The following is a 603-nucleotide window of genomic DNA, read 5'->3' as shown; positions in this document are numbered from 1 at the left end:
AAATTGATCCTGTTAATGTTCTTTAGCTAACTTCATCTCAATTTAAAAAGAGGTCGAATAAATATTTAAAGAATAATAGTGAAGAGAAGGGCCATATGCACCCCAATGTTCATAGCTGCATTGTCCACAATAGCTAAATCGTGGAAGGAGCCGAGATGCCCTTCAAAAGATGACTGGATTAAGAAGCTGTGGTCCATATATACAATGGAATATTACTCAGCTACCAGAAAGAATGAATTCTCAACATTTGCTGCAACATGGACGGCACTGGAGGAGATAATGCTAAGTGAAATAAGTCAAGCAGAGNAGAAAGACAATATCATATGGTTTCTCTCATCTATGGAACATAAGAACTAGGATGATCGGTAGGGGAAGAAAGGGATAAAGAAAGGAGGGGTAATCAGAATTGGGAATGAAACATGAGAGACTATGGACTATGAGAAGCAAACTGAAGACTTCAGAGGGGAGGGGGTGGGGATGGGATAGACTGGTGATGGGTAGTAAGGAGGGCACGTATTGCATGGTGCACTGGGTGTTATACGCAACTAATGAAGCATCAAACTTTACATCGGAATCTGGGGATGTACTGTATGGTGATTAACA

The sequence above is a fragment of the Ailuropoda melanoleuca genome, chromosome 3 (genome assembly GCF_002007445.2).
Source record: "Ailuropoda melanoleuca isolate Jingjing chromosome 3, ASM200744v2, whole genome shotgun sequence".
In the NCBI taxonomy this organism is placed as follows: Eukaryota; Metazoa; Chordata; class Mammalia; order Carnivora; family Ursidae; genus Ailuropoda; species Ailuropoda melanoleuca.
The sequence above is the reverse complement of the archived record's forward strand: the minus strand, read 5'-3'. Positions refer to the sequence as shown.